This window comes from Equus caballus, chromosome 14 (genome assembly GCF_041296265.1).
Source record: "Equus caballus isolate H_3958 breed thoroughbred chromosome 14, TB-T2T, whole genome shotgun sequence".
In the NCBI taxonomy this organism is placed as follows: domain Eukaryota; kingdom Metazoa; phylum Chordata; class Mammalia; order Perissodactyla; family Equidae; genus Equus; species Equus caballus.
Window position 1 is genome coordinate 108,836,482 of NC_091697.1, and position 6,367 is coordinate 108,842,848.

Below are 6,367 nucleotides of genomic sequence, written 5' to 3' on the forward strand. Positions count from 1 at the left end.
ATGAGGAAACTAAAGTTTAGATGATAACCACAGTGTGCGCTATAGCGCCTGTTATGTGTGAGCAATGGTTCTGGGTAGACTGTGGAGAGTGTTCCAAATTACACTGTAATTATACTGCAGCCCCTGTACAGTCACATGCGATGTGTGAAGTGCTCCTCCGTAATCTCGGAGCCTTATGTCAGTACGTGCTGTGGCATCACATAGCACACCCACTAAACGTTTTCTTCCTGCAATAACCCCATGTGGAGAGAACCATCATTACTGTGATTAGACCAGTGAGGAGACTGCACTAGGGAAATAACGCGCCCACCAACTCCCCGCGGGAGGCAGCGCCGAGTGCTGGTCCAAGGCTGCGCAGCCCCGGATCCTTTGCTCTCAACGCTACCCGAAACCGCCATCCTCCATGAGTCCCAGGCCGGAGCGTGGATCTGTCTCAGGCCCTTAGTCACTGGGCTTCCCACCACATCAAAGAAACTTCTCCAGTTTTACGGTATTCTCTCCTTACTTCAGTTTAAAATGTTTATCCCTCAATCACTTATTAAAATACCAGCTTCACATTTCCTAGATTCTGAATCCTGTATTTGACCAAAGATGTCATAAAGTTAAAGACAAACGGTGAAGGATACATTTGTGAAAAATTCTCATTTTATATAAGAAATTATTAATATCCAAAAGGTGTACAAAGCTCCTAAAAACTAACAAGCAGATAAGAAGACAACGTATTCACTATCTGTTGCCATATGTATAACAAGAGGCTTCAAACAACAGACACCTGTTATCTGAGTGTCCGAGGATCAGGAACGTGGGAGCGGCTTAGCGGGTGGTTCTGGCTCAGGGTCTCTCGGGGGCTGCATCTGAACCACGGGCAGGAGCTGCAGTCATGAGGCTTGCCCGGGTCTAGAAGACTCACGCCAAGCTGGTCCTCGGCCGCTGGCTGGAGGCTTCAGTTCCTGGCCACAAGGCCCTCCCTCATGATGTTGAAATTGGCTTCCCCAGAGCAAGTGATGAGACAGGGAGAGAGCCGCAAAAGCAAAGCCACAGCCTCTTATAACCTAGTCCTGGAAGAAATACACCACCCCGTTGCCCTAAGCTGTTGGTCACACAGACCGATCCTGGTACAGTGTGGGTGTGAGCAGCAGACCACGGGATAGGGGCATCTTGGATGCTGGCTGCCACCAACACAAAAATAGTTATCCATACAGAAAGGTATTCGTCTCTGCAGAGACTGGGAAATGCAAATCATAACAATAAGAACCCATTTCTCCCCTGTCAGATTGGCTGAAACTTTAAAAGTTTGATATTTTCTGTCAGTGACACAATGTAGGCAGGCAAGTAGCTTGTGCCTTGTCCTGGAAGTGGACATTGAAGGACAATTTGCAGTGACCTCTAGGTATTTCTCCTGAAGAACACTGACGCATGTTCATGTGACTTATGTTCAAGGGTGCTCCGGGAAGAACCGTTTGCTGTAGGAAGAGAACAAACACACAGAAAGAGGGATTGGCAGAGTGGTTAAGTTCATGCATTCCACTTCTGCGGCCTGTGTCCTGAGGTTTAGGTCCCTGGGGCGGACCAAGCAACACTCAAGCCATGCTGTGGGGGCATCCCATACGCAAAATAGAGGAAGATGGGCACAGATGTTAGGTCAGGGACTATCTTCCTCATTAAAAAACAAAAACAAAAACAAAAGCAAGAAAAAACCCCAGAATGCCCAGGAACGGGGAATTGTTATTTCATAGCATATCCACACTACATGTTGCCAAGTGCAGAATGCTCCACGTCAAATATATGTATCTTGTGATCCAACTTAAGTAAAACAATTTTTTAAAATCTTTTGGGCAGGTAATACACACACATGAAGTTAACTGTGAAAGCACAGGAAATGTGTGTCTTGTTCACAGCTCAACCCCAGGACTGGAAGCAGCACCATCCTGGATAAAAAGGGTGCCCCCAAATAGCAGAGTATAGACACAGATGTCTACAAAGACACATGCTCGATTATAGAGGAGAACAACGGCATGATGAGGGAACCTTCGTGTGTGTGTGTATTATAAATAAAACAATTGCGGACCCAACTCTTGTGGTTTATGTCTTTCTAATGACCGGTCACAGTCAACTAAATAAAAACCATGAGACTGACCGGTTTTTCAATCCCAAATTCAGTACGAAGAAGGAAGACAGAAGAGGAGGAAGAGAAGGAGAAGGGGGAAAAGACAAGGAAAAAAGAGGGAAAAGGCCCCTGTCTCTTCTTTGCTCCTGAAAAGCGAAGGCCCACCCGAGTTGGGTCACCGTGAGTCCATGCACACGGGTGCGCACGAGCCAAGATGTTTCCACAAGAGGGCGCAGGAAAGAGGCCTCGGACTCGCTCGGTTGAACTCAATCCTGCACCTCTAAGTGAAAAAAAGAGAGAAGGAAACAGAAGCCCCGCCGGGCGCCCCGGGGCGCGGGTCCAGGGGCCTGTGTCCGAGGAGGCCGCCAGGTGGACCCCGCGCGGGGACTCCGGGGACCGGGCCCGCGTCCCCCGGCGCGTCGCTCCCGCCACCCTCCCGCAGCCCGGCCGTACAGATCGGAGCAGCCGGGTCAGCGCCGCGAAGGGAACCCGGGCTCCGTGGGGAACCGCTCCCCCATCATCTTCTAGCCGGCGGGCTAGACGCACGACGATTTTGAACCCGATCGCGAAAGCGCCCCGAAGCGTCTGCGGCGCTCCGGCGGTCACAGCAAAGTAAAGCCGGTGGAAATCTCACCTTTCGCCAAACTCGGGGCTCAAGGTATCGACTTATGACTCCTCCGGGAGGAACGCACGGCCTCGCAATTTGTTGAACAAGCGCCCGCAGCTCGTGGCTCCCCTCGCGTCGCCATTTCCCGGAGTGCGCTTGTTCCGTCTGAGCCGGTGGTGGACGCAACGCCCGCGCAGCACCTGAGCGGCTTGCGCCCCGGAACCCGCGCGGCACAGGCGATCGCGCTGTTGTCACCCGGGTCCGTCCGCCTCCAGGGCCTCTGCGCGCATCCCTGCCAGGCTGCGGGCCTAATGAGCTGGACTCCTCAGGATACCTTTGGCCACCACTGCGCAGGGTCACTTCTTGGGCCCCGGCCCTGGAGGCGCGGAGAGGGCGGCTCCCCAGCGTCTCCCCAGGAGGCGGCGCGCGCAGGACACTACTTTTTAAAAAGTCGTTCAGCCTTTGAGCCAGCAAGCCACTTTAAATTTATAAGAGTACACGACTGCTAGCGACCAGTAAGGCCCGACTTTGCTGACAGCTCATAGCGCACAACGCCCCACTCCCACTACCAGGAGTACCGGGGTGCTCTTGGCCCTCCCCATCTTGGAGAGCGAGGGGAGGTGCCTTCCCAGAAGACCTAACGACCCACGGAGTTCGGGCGGGAGAGTGACCCTCAGGCTTTATAGCCCCTCCCTGCCGGGCAAGTTTCCTTTTGTCCCACATTAAAATACAATGGTTGGGGGTGGGCGAGGTGAGTGAAGGTAGACAAAAGGTACAAACGTCCAATTATAAGATAAATATGTCCTGGGGATATACTGCACCGCATGGTGACTATAGTTAATACTGTACTGTGGGCCGGCCTGGTGGCGCAGTGGTTAAGTGCACATGTTCCGCTTTGGCAGCTGGGGGTTCGCTGGTTCAGATCCCGGGTGCAGACACGGCACCGCTTGTCAAGCCATGCTGTGGCAGGCGTCCCACATATAAAGTAGAGGAAGATGGGCACGGATGTTAGCTCAGGGCCAGTCTTCCTCAGCAAGAGAGGAGGCCTAATCTTCCTCAAAAAAGAAAAAACTTGAAAGTTGCTTAGAGAGTAGTCCTTAAAAGTTCTCATCACATAAAAAAAATGTGTAACTGTGTGGTGATGAATGGTAACTCACTCACTGTTGTAACTAAAGGTATTTCTCAATATATACATGTATCAAACTGATGAGGATTTTAGGCTGGTTAATTTTAAAAAACTGCAGATGAGAAGCAGGCTCCGAGGACTGGAATTTTGCTTGCCCTTTTGAGAGACATTTGCATTTGTGAAGGAAGGGGGGGTGAGCTTGTAGGGACCTGAAATTGGCCGCCCCAAGATATGTCTCTTTGGCATCGGGATTGTTTTGGGCTGATTGCTTTTGATAAACTGGGACAGGGAAGGAGGCTCTGGGGAATGGAACTTGCCCTTGTTGGGACACATTTACATTTGTAAGGTAAATTTCTATCTGTAAAAGGTGCCTCCCTCTCTGTACCAGGAAGAAGAAGAGAGATGACCTTGTCCCTAGAAACTCTTAATGGGGAAGGCAAGAACTTAAGTTGGTTGCTGTCTGGCAATCTCATGTAACTGATTTAGGGTGGCGGCTTCTGACCTTTACTTAATCCGATTTGATTCTTGTCTAAAAGTCATGGGATCACCCAACCTGCACTGATACCATTTTAACTTTTTTTCATGTTCTTTCCTTTGTCTTGTAAAGAAATGATTCACGTACCCGTGCCTTATAAAATTAGCCCTAACCCTCAACTCGGAGCAGCCGTGCCTTATAAAATTAGCCCTAACCCTCAACTCGGGGCAGCAGCAGGAGCTCTGACTGCCCGTGGGTCCTGTCCCCATGCACCAGCTCTGCCTGCCCATGGACCCTGTCCCCATGCCAGCGGGGGCAGCAGAAGCAGCGGCAGCAGAAGCTCTGACTGCCCATGGGTCCTGTCCCCATGCTATTCTAGTCTCTAAATAAGAGAGCACTACTACCAGATCTTGAGAGTCCAAGAAATCTTTCTTTCGACTCCTTGGCTCACCGACCCCGCATCAAAACCATCGTGTCATACAGCTAAAGCTAATGCTATGACATATGTCAATTATATCTCAATAAAAAAAATACAGTGGAGTCTGAAAAAGTTTGCGTATGCACCCAAATCACCTAAAGCAGTGGTCCTCAAACTTTTGTTGTGTTTGAGAAATCATCTGGGGAACTCATGAAAAAGGAAGGTTTCTTGGCTCTAGGAAGCCTTGGCATTAATGGAAACCCCAGGCAGTTTTGATGGAGTGGGTTTCCACTGCATTTTGAGATACTGACTGACAGTAGTGCTAAAATGCAGAGTCAAAAGGCTCTTCTCGCCCAGCATTTCCCATTGGGCAGGTTTGCAGAAATGGTGGGGAATCAGCATTTTTGTTACACACACGATTTGGATACAATACAGGAATTCCACAGACGGCTCCTTAAGAACTCAGGGTATAATATGGTTACTATCTTTCACATTTTTTAAAATTGAAAGTCAAAGAAAGAAATACATTTAACATGATATCTAGTTCATTTGCATTTATGTGTATGTAGATATGCATGTACGTATAAAATAGGAACAAATTTTAGGAAACAATACTTACCCTGACAGAGTGTGATGAGAAAAAGTAGCCCCTCTGTAACCAGAACTTTGTCACCTCTTCTAAAGGTTAAAAACACAACAAAAGATTCCTTACATCTTCCCTCAAGGCCCAGCTTCTCTTTGTTGTGCTGAATAAAGCTGGGACTCCTCTAACTCTTTTAAATGTATATCTGATCGCTTTTCAAATGCATATTTCACCTTATCTATGCTTATTTAGGGTGGGTTCAAAACGTGTTCTACTTGAATAGCTCTTCAAAGGCAGGTTGTTGTTTACTTCTGAGGACTGCCCCGGCTCCTCCTTTTGGGGTAGAAACCCAAACCAAAACTATTTCTGGAGGTGGGTGTCTCCTCTTCTCAAAAAGAACCCACAGAATTGTGGAGATGAAACAGTCGCAAGGTGCCCAGCTGTCTCTGTCTGGTGGGTATCCTTTTTAGCAGATCCTAGGAAAACGAAAGCCCTGTTTCAGAAACTCTGGAGTCTATGGGCATATTTCCAGAACTAAGACAGTTGGTGCTGACATCTACTCTCCACGAGTCTCTTCCATTAAAAATAATAGTAACTCTGGCGTCGGCCGGCTCCGTTGACTAAGCCATGCACAACCCACAGGGTGGAACACCCAGGCTAAGGCCTGGGGCGGGGGATGGTGGTGAGGTTCCTCCTCCTTCTGTAGTATTCAGCGGGCCCCCCAGGAGCTGGGCTGGTAACAGCCCAGAGAAATTGAACTCAGGGCTTCTTGCAAATGTCCCCAGTAGGAAAGATGAGTGCAAAAGGTCAGCACGGCACTGAGGATTGGCAATGTTTCTGGAAGAGGAGGGAGACGGAAGGCTGCACTGCCCTCAAATTCACAGAACCCAGTGAGGATCTTTAGGGTTTTTAAATTAAACTTTTTTTATTTTATCTATTTTTTTATTGCAGTAACATTGGTGTATAACATTATATAAATTTCAGGTGTACATCATTATATATTTCGGTTTCTGTTGTTGACGAAAATAATCCATAACCAATCTATAAATGA

General features: G+C 48.8%; 1 long non-coding RNA gene across 1 annotated transcript; it reads right to left on the reverse strand.

Moving 5' to 3' along the window:
- Positions 1–562: 562 nt before the first annotated feature.
- Positions 563–3,326, reverse strand: LOC111767931 (uncharacterized). Its single transcript, XR_002799899.2, has 2 exons — positions 2,742–3,326; positions 563–1,463 (listed from the first exon to the last, which is right to left on the reverse strand). It is a non-coding gene; the product is annotated as an uncharacterized lncRNA (long non-coding RNA).
- Positions 3,327–6,367: the final 3,041 nt, after the last annotated feature.